The sequence below is a fragment of the Balaenoptera acutorostrata genome, chromosome 12 (genome assembly GCF_949987535.1).
Source record: "Balaenoptera acutorostrata chromosome 12, mBalAcu1.1, whole genome shotgun sequence".
NCBI lineage: Eukaryota > Metazoa > Chordata > Mammalia > Artiodactyla > Balaenopteridae > Balaenoptera > Balaenoptera acutorostrata.
Genome location: NC_080075.1, coordinates 61,501,038 through 61,514,242, shown reverse-complemented (window position 1 = coordinate 61,514,242; position 13,205 = coordinate 61,501,038).

The window sequence follows — 13,205 nt, the reverse complement described above, 5'->3', positions numbered from 1 at the left end:
GCTTTGGTGCTCTTTAGGTATAGCTGCTAACAGCTGGGTGGGGACAACTCAGTTGCTGGCTTATAATTAGGTGCTACCTAAGTAAAAATTATTAGAAGTATTACTAGAAGTTTATTCCATATATTGTAATATGTGGTATTTTTCCTGCTGGCTTGATGCAATGGACATCAATTTCGCTCTTCTACCTCCTCTTTTTTTTTTTTTTAAACATCTTTATTGGAGTATAATTGCTTTACCATGTTGTGTTAGTTTCTGCTGTATAACAAAGTGAATCAGCTATATGTATACATATATCCCCACATCCCCTCCTTCTTGCATCTCCCTCCCACCCTTCCTATTCCACGCCTCTAGGTGGTCACAAAACACTGAGCTGATCTCCCTGTGCTATGTGGCTGCTTCCCACTAGCTATCTATTTTACATTTGGTAGTGTATATAGGTTTGTCATATATGGCCTTTATCATGTTGAGGTAAGTTCCCTCTATGCCTACTTTCTGGAGGGTTTTTGTCATAAAAGGGTATTGAATTTTGTTGAAAGCTTTTTCTGCATCTACTGAGATGATCATATGGTTTTTCTCCTTCAGTTTGTTAATATGGTGTATCACATTGATTGATTTGCGTATATTGAAGAATCCCTGCATTCCTGGGATAAACCCCACTTGATCATGGTGTATGATCCTTTTTTTTTTTTAAAGAGCAGTTTAATATGGATACATGGGAGCCATTTTTTCTAAAGTATTTGTTTATTTATTTATGGCTGTGTTGGGTCTTGGTTTCTGTGCGAGGGCTTTCTCTAGTTGCGGCAAGCGGGGGCCACTCCTCATCGCGGTGCGCGGGCCTCTCACTATCGCGGCCTCTCTTGTTGCGGAGCACAGGCTCCAGAAGCGCAGGCTCAGTAATTGTGGCTCACGGGCCCAGTTGATCCGCGGCATGTGGGATCCTCCCAGACCAGGGCTCGAACCCGTGTCCCCTGCATTATTGGCTGGCAGATTCTCAACCACTGCGCCACCAGGGAAGCCCCCATATGATCCTTTTTTTTTTTTTTTAATTAATTAATTAATTAATTTTTGGCTGTGTTGGGTCTTCGTCTCTGTGCGAGGGCCCTCCCCAGTTGCGGCAAGTGGGGGCCACTCTTCATCGCGGTGCGCGGGCCTCTCACCATCGCGGCCTCTCCTGTTGCGGAGCACAGGCTCCAGACGCACAGGCTCAGTAGTTGTGGCACACGGGCCAAGTTGCTCCGCGGCATGTGGGATCCTCCCAGACCAGGGCTCGAACCCGTGTCCCCTGCACCGGCAGGCAGATTCTCAACCACTGCGCCACCAGGGAAGCCCCCATATGATCCTTTTAATGTGCAGTTGGATTCTATTTGCTAGTATTTTGTTGAGGATTTTTGCATCTATGTTCATCAGTGCTTTTGGCCTGTAGTTTTCTTTCTTTGTGACATCTTTGTCTGGTTTTGGTATCAGGGTGATGGTGGCCTTGTAGAGTGAGTTTTTGGGAGTGTTCCTCCTTCTGCTATATTTTGGAAGAGTTTGAGAAGGTTAGGTGTTAGCTCTTCTCTAAATGTGATAGAATTCGCCTGTGAAGCCATCTGGTCCTGGGCTTTTGTTTGTTGGAAGATTTTTAACCACAGTTTCAATTTCAGTGCTTGTAATTGGTCTGTTTATATTTTCTGTTTCTTCCTGGTTCAGTCTCGGAAGATTGTGCTTTTCTAAGAATTTGTCCGTTTCTCCCAGGTTGTCCATTTTATTGGCATATAGTTTCTTGTAGTAATCTCTCATGATTCTTTGTATTTCTGCAGTGTCAGTTGTTACTTCTCCTTTTTCATTTCTAATTCTGTTGATTTGCGTCTTCTCCCTTTTTTTCTTGCTGAGTCTGGCTAGTGGTTTATCAATTTTGTTTATCTTCTCAAAGAACCAGCTTTTAGTTTTATTGATCTTTGCTATTGTTTCCTTCATTTCTTTTTCATTTATTTCTGATCTGATCTTTATGATTTCTTTCCTTCTGCTAACTTCGGGGGTTTTTTTGTTGTTGTTCTTCTTTCTCTAATTGCTTTAGGTGTAAGGATAAGTTGTTTATTTGAGATTTTTCTTGTTTCTTGAGGTAGGATTGTATTGCTATAAACTTCCCTTTTAGAACTGCTTTTGCTGCATCCCATAGGTTTTGGGTCATCATGTTTTCATTGTCATTTGTTTCTAGGTATTTTTTGATTTCCTCTTTGATTTCTTCAGTGATCTCTTGGTTATTTAGTAGTGTGTTGTTTAGGCTCCATGTGTTTGTATTTTTTACATTTTTTTCCCTGTAATTGATATCTAGTCTCATAGTGTTGTGAGGAAAAGATACTTGATACGATTTCAATTTTCTTAAACTTACCAAGGCTTAATTTCTGACCCAAGATATGATCTATCCTGGAGAATTTTCCATGAGCAGTTGAGAAGAAAGTGTATTCTGTTGTTTTCTGATGGAATGTCCTATAAATATCATTTAAGTCCATCTTGTTTAATGTATCATTTAAAGCTGTGTTTCCTTGTTTATTTTCATTTTGGATGATCTGTCCATTGGTGAAAGTGGGGTGTTAAAGTCCCCTACTGTGATTGTGTTACTGTCGATTTCCCCTTGTATGGCTGTTAGCATTTGCCTTATGTATTGAGGTGCTCCTTTGTTGGGTGCATAAATATTTACAATTGTTATATATTCTTCTTGGACTGACCCCTTGATCATTATGGAGTGTCCTTCTTTGTCTCTTGTAATAGTCTTTAATTTAAAGTCTCTTTTGTCTGATATGAGAATTGCTACTCCAGCTTTCTTTTGATTTCCATTTGCATGGAATATCTTTTTCCATCCCCTCACTTTCAGTCTGTATATGCCCCTAGGTCTGAAGTGGGTCTCTTGTAGACAGCATATATGCGGGTCTTGTTTTTGTATCCATTCAGCCAGTCTATGTCTTTTGGTTGGAACATTTAATCCATTTACATTTAAGGTAATTATCGATATGTATGTTCCTGTTACCATTTTCTTAATTGTTTTGGGTTCGTTTTTGTAGGTCTTTTCCTTCTCTTGTGTTTCCTGCCTAGGGAAGTTCCTTTAGCATTTGTTGTAAAGCTGGTTTGGTGGTGCTGAATTCTCTTAACTTTTGCTTGTTTGTAAAGGTTTTAATTCCTCCATTGAATCTGAATGAGATAGTTGCTGGGTAGAGTAATCTTGGTTGTAGGTTCTTCCCTTTCATCACTTTAAATATGTCCTGCCACTCCCTTCTGGCTTGCAGAGTTTCTGCTGAAAGATCAGCTGTTAAGCTTATGGGGATTCCCTTGTATGTAAATTGTTGCTTTTCCCTTGCTGCTTTTAATATTTTTCTTTGTATGTAATTTTTTTTTAACTTTGGGTTTATTTATTTATTTATTTATTTATGGCTGTGTTGGGTCTTTGTTTCTGTGCAAGGGCTTTCTCTAGTTGCAGCAAGTGGGGACCACTCTTTATCGCAGTGCGCGGGCCTCTCAATATCACGGCCTCTCTTGTTGCGGAGCACAAGCTCCCGATGTGCAGGCTCAGTAATTGTGGCTCACGGGCCTAGTTGCTCCGCGGCATGTGGGAACTTCCCAGACCAGGGCTCGAACCCGTGTCCCCTGCATTGGCAGGCAGATTCTCAACCACTGCACCACCAGGGAAGCCCTGTATGTAATTTTTGATAGTTTGATTAATATGTGTCTTGATGTGTTTCTCCCTGGATTTTTCCTGTATGGGACTCTCTGTGCTTCCTGGACTTGATTGACTCTTTCCTTCCCCATATTAGGGAAGTTTTCAACTGTAATCTCTTCAAATATTTTCTCAGTCCCTTTTTTTTCTCTTCTTCTTCTGGGACCCCTATAATTCGAATGTTAGTGTGTTTAGTGTTGTCCCAGAGGCCTCTGAGATTGTCCTCAATTCTTTTCATTCTTTTTTCTTTATTCTGCTCTGTGGTAGTCATTTCCACTGTTTTATCTTCCAGGTCACTTATCCATTCTTCTGCCTCAGTTATTCTGCTATTGATTCCTTCTAGAGTGTTTTTAGTTTCATTTATTGTGCTGTTCATCATTGTTTGTTTGCTCTATATTTCTTCTAGGTTCTTGTTAAACGTTTCTTGTATTTTCTCCATTCTATTTCCAAGATTTTGGATCATCTTTACTATCATTACTCTGAATTCTTTTTCAGGTAGACTGCCTATTTCCTCTTCATTTGTTTGGTCTGGTGGGTTTTTACTTTTCTCCTTCATCTGCTGTGTATTTCTCTGTCTTCTCATTTTGCTTCACTTACTGTGTTTGGGGTCTCCATTTTGCAGGCTGCAGCTTCGTAGTTCCCGTTGTTTTTGGTATCTACTTCCAGTGGCTAAGGTTGGTTCAGTGGGTTGTGTAGGCTTCCTAGTGGAGGGGACTGGTGCCTGTGTTCTGGTGGATGAGGCTGGACCTTGTCTTTCCAGTGGGCAGGGCCACATCTGGTGGTGTGTTTTGGTGTGTCTGTGAACTTAGTATGATTTTAGGCAGCCTCTCTGCTAATGGGTGGGGTTGTGTTCCTGTCTTGCTAGTTGTTTGGCATGGGGCGTCCAGCACTGGAGCTTGCTGGCTGTTGGGTGGAGCTGGGTCTTAGCATTGAGAAGGAGGTCTCTGGGAGAGCTCTTGCTGATTGATATTACGTGTGGCCGGGAGGTCTCTGGTGGTCCAATGTCCTGAACTCGGCTCTCCCACCTCAGAGGCACAGGCCTGACACCAGGCTGGAGCACCAAGACCCTGTCAGCCACATGGCTCAGAAGAAAAGGGAGAAAAAAAGAAAGAAGAAAAAAATTTTTTTACTTATTAAAATAAACAATAATAATAATAATTTAAAAAAAGGAAGAGAGCAACCAAACCAATAAATCCACCAATGATAATAAGCACTAAACTAAGGTAAACATAAAAATCAGAAACTAGTCATTCGCAGACAGGAAACCCCAAGTCTACAGTTGCTCCCAAAGTCCACCACCTCATTTTTGGGATGATTCGTTGTCTATTCAGGTATTCCACAGATGCAGGTACATCAAGTTGATTGTGGGGATTTAATCTGCTGCTCCTGAGGCTGCTGGGAGAGATTTCCCTTTCTCTTCTTTGTTTGCACAGCTCCTGGGGTTCAGCTTTGGACTTGGCCCTGCCTTTCGTGTAGGTCGCCCTCAGGCATCTGTTCCCAGACAGGATGGGGTTAATGGAGCGGCTGCTTCGGGGGCTCTGGCTCACTCAGGCCAGGGGGAGGGAGGGGTACGGATGCGGGGCGAGCCTGCGGCGGCAGAGGCCGGCATGACGTTGCAGCAGCCTGAGGCGCGCCGTGCGTTCCCCCCGGGGAAGTTGTCCCCGGATCACAGGACCCTGGCAGTGGCGGGCTGCACCGGCTCCCGGGAGGGGCGGTGTGGAGAGTGACCTGTGCTCGCACACAGGCTTCTTGGTGGCGGCAGCAGCAGCCTTAGCGTCTCATGCCCGTCTCTGAGGTCCGCGCTGATAGCCGCGGCTCGCGCCCGTCTCTGGAGCTCGTTTAGGCGGCGCTCTGAATCCCCCCTCCTCGCGCACCAGGAAACAAAGAGGGAAGAAAAAATCTCTTGCCTCTTAGGCAGCTCCAGACCTTTTCCCGGACTCCCTCCCGGCTAGCTGTGGTGTGCTAACCCCTTCAGGCTGTGTGCACGCCGCCAACCCCAGTCCTCTCCCTGGGATCCAACCTCCGAAGCCCGAGCCTCAGCTCCCATCCCCCGCCCGCCCCGGAGGGTGAGCAGACAAGCCTGTCGGGCTGGTGAGTGCTGCTCGGCGCCGAGCCTCCGTGCGGGAGTCTGTCCGCTTTGCCCTCCGCACCCCTATTGCTGTGCTCTCCTCCGTGGCTCCGAAGCTCCCCCCTCCGCCACCCGCAGTCTCTGCCTGCGAAGGGGCTTCTAGTGTGTGGAAACCTTTCCTCCTTCACGGCTCCCTCCCACTGGTGCAGGTCCCGTTCCTATTCTTTGTCTGTTTTTTCCTTTTTCTTTTGCCCTACCCAGGTACGTGGGGAGTTTCTTGCCTTTTGGGAGGTCTGAGGTCTTCTGCCAGCATTCAGTAGGTGTTCTGTAGGAGTTGTTCCACATGTAGATGTATTTCTGATGTATTTGTGGGAGGAAGGTGATCTCCACGTCTTACTCCTCCGCTGTCTTCTCTACCTCCTCTTTTACATGCACTGCACAAGGCACGGACAATGTTTGAAGCTACTTTGGTCTTCACCTCCCCACCTCCCGACACTTGTAGTGGCCTGGCTCTCAGCATCTGGCATGAGGACAGCCACTGGACCCCTGTCATCTAAGGCCAATGCATGAGCTCACATTCTGGCCTTGAAGTTAGAAGGGAGAGCTCCTCCAATGATGAAATGATGCATTTTTCCTCAAGCACAAATCCATTGTAAACCTTTGGATTTTTGTGTCAAAGAATTTTGGTTTACATTTGCTCAGGTTTTATTCAGTTCAGGAGGGAATTATTGCAAGATTGATCTTTCACATCAGCCAAAACTCATAATTGCTCTAACTTCCTTGCTAAGAATTTCTTTGGCATTTCTCAAATTATTGAGATGGCTTTAAAATCAATAGATGATGGGCCTACTAAAAATGATCCAAGTGGATCCCAGTTCTCTTTTATGGGTTTTGAGATTAAATAAAATCCATAAATAGTTAATGACTCGGAATTATGGGAAAGCTGTTATGCTGGTTTTCGTGGGGAGGGGCTAGGTAAAGCTGGAGTATACTTGGCATTCATATGATAGCTTCAGTGTTTTTGCTATTAATAGAATTTTTGACCATATCAATGGTTAGTTTCTAAATAATTGCTTGATTCAGACATTCTAATGTCCTGGTAAAATGTTCAGTGATAGTTTGGTTATTTTGACTAAAGTCAATTTAAGCACCATTGTGAGATTTGTGCTAAAAAAACATTATTTAATTTTTTTCAGCTCACATTCTGATATTATAAACTGTTAGCAAAAATGTCATAGAGGACTAAAGTCATTTGAGTTCTCTTTTTCTCAGTGTGTATATTGTTTATTTCCCCATCTATATCTTCATCAATTCAGATTATGAGTTAATATACAAATTTTAGAATTGAGAGCTTTGCTGGTGAACTACTGTATAACAGCTTTCTTGAAGACATGTACCTCTTTCATGAGATAGTAATATTTTAATTAACCTTTAAATGCATGTAGGTACAGATAGGATTCAGTAGATCTGGTTTGGACTATTTGAATATAGAAAGAACCCCCTTGGATTTTATAGCACTAAGCTCAACTCTTACATGCACATTGCTCAGTGCCCTTATGAGGTTTGCTTTGGGGACCAGGGCTTAATCAGATCAGTTTTTTAAGAATAAGAAAGACTAATAGAAAGACAAGCAAGGACTAAAAGGGGACAGAGAGCAGAGATTCACACTTCTACTTAGAAGCCCACTGAGTGTAAGATAGACCTCTGAGAAAGCTAAGCTTGGTTAAGGTCAAGCAGGACATGCCCTCTGGCTGAGAATGACGGGGACCCTTGCAACTCTGCAAAGAGGCACACACGCGGGTGACCTTCTGGAAAACAAATGTCATCAACAAGCCTCCAGAACTGTGTGAGAAAGAGGAAGCCCAGGCTTGACAACTGGCATATTCTGTTCTCCCTGACAGCTTTATTTCTTGTTGTGAAGTAATATACTGGCTTTCTGACGTATAAGTTCATTTTTCCTACCATGGCCTGGATGAAGCGGGATTTGATGTTTCCTTGAAGAAGATCTTGATTTGTAGCCATGATAGAATACCCCCTGGGAACCAGCTGGCCCTCCTGTCAGCACAGTGGTACAGGGCTCTAGCTGATAAGGTTAAAGCTCATTGATGATACATTTAGCCTCAGGTATGAAAATGTCAAGATAATTAGTATTCAAAGGTGGCAAGGTTTCCTTTTTTACTAATGAGACTGAAAGAACACGAAAAAAAGGATGCTTATAATGGAAACATTAGAAAGGATTAGGAGAGCTTACATAAAAAGACAACAGGTCAGTAATCTTGATCATTTAAAGCCTGACATTGTGTTAATGTTGCACTTTTTTGGTCCCAGTCATCTTCACCACCATTGGCAGATTTTTCAAGAAATATTCATTGTGAACTTGCTTTATGCAGAGCATATGCTGAACCCTGGGATATAGAGAAGTAGAAACATACCCCCTGCCTTCACAGGGCTTTCACTTCAGGGGGACAGTGACCTATGAACTGGACTATAGCATACTGGGAATGCTTTTTGAGTGCCTTGGGGACTCAGTCTCTTATGCCCATCCTATCATACCTCTTCAAAGATGACTCCCATTTTTCTAGGATCAAGCATGATGAATTCATCTTACCTATTGCTTCCTACCATAAGGTATTTTGGTGTCTACATATTTCTCTGTCTTAGAGGGATGGTGGCATTAGAAAGAATAGAAGGGTGTGGGATGGTGGGGTGGTATTTACGAAAGGAGAAATGATGTCTGAAATATATAAAGAAAGAGAAATAATCTTTTTTTTTCACTTGTTTGAAGAATGCTGATACTAGCTCATTATAGGTGGACCCAGTAACAACCTTGGTGGGGTCTTGGAATGATTTGCCATCATCACTTGGTATCCATGGGGGCACTGTTTCTAGGACTGCCCCCCCCCTTCGCCCCGTGAGTACCAAAATCTGTGGATGCTCAAAGCCCTATTGTAAAATGGTGTAGAATTTTCATGAAACCTATGCACATGCTCCCATATACTTTATGTCTAGGTTACTAATAATACCAAATACAATGTCAGTGCTATGTAAACAGTTGCCAGTGTGTGGCAAATTCAAGTTTTGCTTTTTGGAACTTTATGGAATTCATTTTTTCAAATACTTTCAATCCATGGTTGGTTGAATCTGGGGATGTGGAAACTGTGGGTATAAAGGGCCGACTGTATTTCAGTTATTATTTATCTACCTGATTGGTCTCAAGACTATGATGGTCTAAGTCAAAACAAGAGGAAAAATCTTATCATTCCTCTGCTCAGAAATCTTAAATCTGGAAAACATAATGTCGAGAGAGGAAAAAAAATACAAGGTGCAGAAGTGGTATTTACAGTAGGGTGCTACTTACATAACTTTAAAACCATTAAAATACTGTATATTGTTTATGGATTACAGATATATGGTAGAAAGTTTCATGCATGAGAATGATAAACAGAAAATCCAGGAGAGTATTTCGCTGTGGGTGAGAGGAAGGGAGGGTCATGCAAAGGAGAAAGTCTTCAAATGTGTTTATAATATTTCATTTCTCAAGTTAGTTGGGGAGTGCACAGATGGCCTGTTATATTATTCTCCTAATTTGGGGTGTAAAGTTTTCATTTTAAAAGTTTCATTTCAAAAGAAGAGTGGGAATTAGAGAATGTGCTATTCGAATGCATATATTAAATCTTAGCTTAAGTCGGTGTTATTTCCTTCCTTCATCTCTACTAGAGGTTCATGTGAGAAAATACCAAATGTATCTGGTGTGACTCTGAGAGCTCTTAGTTCTGCTAGCTTCCAGTCAGCCTCAGACCGAGGATGGTTGGCCACGCAAATATTATTTCTGAACATTTTCTGGCCAGCAGTTCCCTGTGTGCATGTCAGCTGCTCCCTTCGGTATCGATTTTGCACCTGCCCTCCCAGGGGGATTTACTTTGGCTGGGAAGCTGCAGTGGGGCTCAAAAGTACTTTTCCTCATTAGAACTTTGAGCTGCTAAACCCATCCCTGGGCTCAGGGACTCTTTCCTTTGGTGAATCGAATGTGAGGAGGGCCCGAGCTGGTGCTCCATAAATTGAAGAGCGCAGCTGACATCTTTTCAACTGAGCCTTTTCATTTTGAGCAGTTTCTGAGTATTACTATTCATGGAGATGAGACCAAGGTATTTAAAACTGATGGGTTTAATTTGATTTTTCCCCCATTTGCCCTGAAGCACAATTCAAGTCATTTCTATTCTCTCTAGGCTTTGGCTAGAGATGAGAAGCAGGTGCAATGCTGAGATACAAGTAAAATCTTGAAGGAACTGTTTCTACATTACAATAAATAATTAATAAGTGAATAAATTGTTATCTGTGGATGGTATAGTTGGATGTACAAAGGGAAAATCCGTGAAAAATGAGCTAGGAAAGGAAAGGAGTGATGAAGCAAGCAAACTTCATAGGTCATCACTCGTCATGTGCACAGATAATCTGACTCCATCAGAGTTTTCTTTAATAAAAATGTGAGTCTCCAGTAAGTAAATTTTTGTTTTAACTGAGAAAAGTTTGGTTTCCTTATCACACAATAACATACATATATATGAACATGTATATGTGTGTATGAGCCCTGTCTATCTATCTATCATGTCTTTTTAAAAATCTAAACCAACTTGTTTTACATGCTACAAAGATTGGAATATAAACCAGGTGAAAAAGAAGTGCTCCTCTGTTGAACGAAGCTTCTGCCCCTGTTGCAGTGCAGGAGCTGTCCGCCTTTCCTCCAGTTTTCATAGAGAGGAAGAAACTAGTACCCTACTGCCCCAACATGGAAAAAAATGGAAGGAATACATGTGGCCTCTCATGAACGCTCATTGTATTTCTCAGGGGAGATGGGATTAGGGAGTGTGGAAAATGAAGGGATTGAGCACGGAAGGCTCAGCCTTGCCCAGGTGTCTCTTGGAAAGACCTGTTCTCAGCAGTACTTCTTTGCTCATAACTGTGATGCACTTTCTAGGTAGGTCCTGTCCCTATAGGGGGAGGGGGAAGGCTTCAACTGTGGGGCAACATGCAACTTGAGAGAGAGAGATTAGGAAGCTCAACTCTGGCCATAGGTCAAGCCCAACTCTTTAGTTTGGCCTTATCAGGAATGATGCTGTCATTTTTATCGTGATTTGTCTAATTTCTGCATCTCATCAAATGGGGCCGAAATCACTAAGAGGAGAAGGATGTGACTAATGATTATCTCCCACCCCCGGTGACTTCCGTGTGGTTCCTGCATGTGTGACTATGTGTAGAGTAAGGTAGGCAAGGGATGTGGCAATGTCCTTAGTTCTCTTCCTGGACCAAACATGGGAAAACAGTCTACATTCTCTATATCTAAAAATCTTCTCTCTGTATTTGTATTGCAGGTTTCTCAACCTCAGCACTATTGATGTTTTGGGCCCTTTATTCTTTGTTATGAGGACTGTGCTGTGCATTCTAGGAAATCAGCAGCATTTCTAGTCTCTGTCTACTACACGCCAGGAGCACCTACCCAGTTACAATGACCAGATGTCTCCAGGCATTGACAAATGTCCTCTGGGTCGAGGGCGGCAAACTCGCTTTCTGCTGAGAGCCACACTTCCCTATGACACTCAATGCCTGTTTCTTATTTTTGCAAGGCAGTCAAATGGAGAATAGTTTTTCTTAATATCTAAGAAACTTGTAGTAACGTAAATTGGCTTTCCACAGACATCTCACTATGCAATATACCAGAATAGGATTTAAGAGGCCTTGTTTCTAGTCCTGGCTCTGCCACAAAAAAGCTGTGTGACCTTAGGTAATTTACCCTCAAACCCCCTAGGTTAAATTTTTGTTATACATAAATTAGCATAAATGTTATGCAATAGATTCCTCCTGGTTCTTATATTCTATTATTCCACATTTGGAATACACTTACACTTTCAAAAAGGGCTGCTTTTATGATCCTTGAGTCATTAATTCCACTTCATGTAATTTGTTCTAAAGAAATACATGTGTATGCAAAGATTTCCGTACAAGTATCCTCATTGCATTGTTGTTTGTAATGGCAAATAATTGGAAATAACCCCAAGGTTCATCTTTACATAGTTAGATAAATAAATTGTAGAACATCCATGCAATATAATACCACTTAGCCATTGTAAAGAATAGGGTTGGGAGTTATCTATATGTATATATAAAATATGGAAATAAATATATATTTATAAATATGAAAAGATGCACTATATACATTGATATGCAGGAATTGAACAAATAGAACATACTTTACAATCCTATTTATATTTACAAAATTATCTCTGTATATGTAAACACGTGAATAGAAAATATCAAGGCTTATACACTACATTGTTAATTGTTAATATTTGAGGGGGGTGGATTATGAATGAGTTTCTCTTTTACATTACATGTTTCTGTACCACTCAAAATGTTAATTTTTTTTTTTAAATGAAAGCTTATTTATTTATTTATTTATTTATTTTTGGCTGTGTTGGGTCTTCGTTTCTGTGCGAGGGCTTTCTCTAGTTGTGGCAAGCGGGGGCCACTCTTCATCGCTGTGCGCGGGCCTCTCACTATCGCGGCCTCTCTTGTTGCGGGGCACAAGCTCCAGATGCGCAGGCTCAGTAGTTGTGGCTCACGGGCCTAGTTGCTCCGCGGCCTTTGGGATCTTCCCAGACCAGGGCTCGAACCCGTGTCCCCTGCATTGGCAGGCAGATTCTCAACCACTGCGCCACCAGGGAAGCCCAAAATGTTAATTTTTTAAAGAAGAAAATAAGCAAGGTGTATTTTTAAAAGGAATGCATATTTGCCTTCATATTGGACTGAGGTGGTTAAAAGAGTGATTTTATCGAGGTCATTGTTATCACCTTGAGGCAGTCCCTCACCCCCCTCCAGGGATACTTATCAATGTCTGGAGGCATTTTTAGCTGCCACAACCAAGGGTTAGGGGGCACTACTTGGCATCTAGCAGGTAGGAGCCAGGGATGCTGATAAGCACTCTTCAGAGGCCAGGCCTCCCACAGCAAAGAATGATCAGGTCCACATGTCAATAGGGTCGAGGTTGGGAAACCTTGATCCTGGACATCTGATCGAGAACAGCTGATAGAAATGTACTGATTGTGATGAAGTACTTATTTGAAGAAATTGCCTTTAAAACCTTCAGGGAGTGTTACAGTGGAGACTGATAGATATATCCATCAGATAGCATGTCCCTCATCCTACCACCTTTTCCTTGGAATGTTAAAGGACATTATAAAAAACACTCTACCCAGTTTACCAAAAAGTGTTTTTCTCTCACATTTTTTTAAACTCTTATTCTTTATATTCTCTCCTTCTTGAAAATCATGTCTACAGTGAATTACTTACACGTTCAGACCCCCTGGCTTAACGATGTTATCAAAGTGCCATGTTCTTGCCCTCTCTAGTCTGCCATTCTCCATGTTGGCTTCATCCTCAGCCTTGTTGCAA